The sequence below is a fragment of the Phytophthora infestans genome, genomic scaffold, assembly GCF_000142945.1.
Source record: "Phytophthora infestans T30-4 supercont1.84 genomic scaffold, whole genome shotgun sequence".
Lineage (NCBI taxonomy): Eukaryota > Oomycota > Peronosporomycetes > Peronosporales > Peronosporaceae > Phytophthora > Phytophthora infestans.
In genome coordinates this window covers 144,736-145,656 of record NW_003303675.1, presented here as the reverse complement: position 1 = coordinate 145,656, position 921 = coordinate 144,736, and the positions used below count along the sequence as shown (strand labels likewise).

Sequence of the window (921 nt, the reverse complement as noted above, 5' to 3'; positions counted from 1 at the left end):
AAGTTGGTGTCGTACTTAAGCGGAGCGCGCGCTGTGCATGTATGAAGGTGTCGAAGGTGTTCATTATGCCTAAGAACGCGTACGTGCACATGTCATGTCGCATAGGAAGCGTAGGTATGGTTGTGCAAGTCGTAAATGGCCACTTTGGTGGTTTAACATTGTTTCCAGGCCGCGTATGCGCAAATATGGGGTGCGGCGGCTATCTGCACTGCTGTGTATGAAGGTGTCGGTCTGTGTGGGGTTCCTATCGGAGAGAATACGTATGCTGCGTTGTAGGAGTGAGCTGCTGGCCACACGTTTGTATTGGAGTGCGCCACACCACCCCCCTTTTTGTTTTGTTACTATATAAAGTGTAGCCATCCACCCAGCCAATTCTGAGGGCCAGAAGGGGTATTGGGGGCCATCGTGTGCAGTCTATGGCCACGTATGTGGACATGTGAGTGTGTAAATGTGTTGTACCAATGTATACGAGTGATAAACACTAATAGGTGTGTCGGTCAAAGTCAAATGTAGACGGCCATCTTAGGCTGAAAGCACCATATCCCGTCTGCTCTGTGAAGTTAAGCAGCCTCAAGCTCGGGTAGTACTCGGGTGGGTGACCACCGGGGAAGTCCGGGTGCTGTCTACTTTTTAGCCCGTTTTGAGCTGTTTACCGACTTTGCGTGTGTTTGCAAACGCAAGATATGATGTCTGGCATGTGCCCACACGACATCTTGGTTTTAGTATGCCTGGCGAGCCACTACACACGAGATCTTGTTTTTTGTATGGTGTTCTTTAATTTGATTATTATGAAGATGAAAGAGAACCGTTAGAACGGGTATGAAGGGTGTTCTAGGAGTGCTTTTCGAGTGCTCTTTCACGTGGACATATCGCAGCATGCGACATGTCAGCGGAACACTGTCTAAATTAATAAATACTGTT

At 48.2% G+C, this 921-nt stretch overlaps 1 non-coding gene across 1 annotated transcript; it reads left to right on the top strand.

Annotated features, from left to right (window-relative positions):
* Positions 1-516: 516 nt before the first annotated feature.
* PITG_33425 lies at positions 517-630 on the top strand. Its single transcript, XR_009934819.1, has one exon. It is a non-coding gene; the product is annotated as an 8S ribosomal RNA (ribosomal RNA).
* The last annotated feature ends 291 nt before the right edge of the window (positions 631-921 follow it).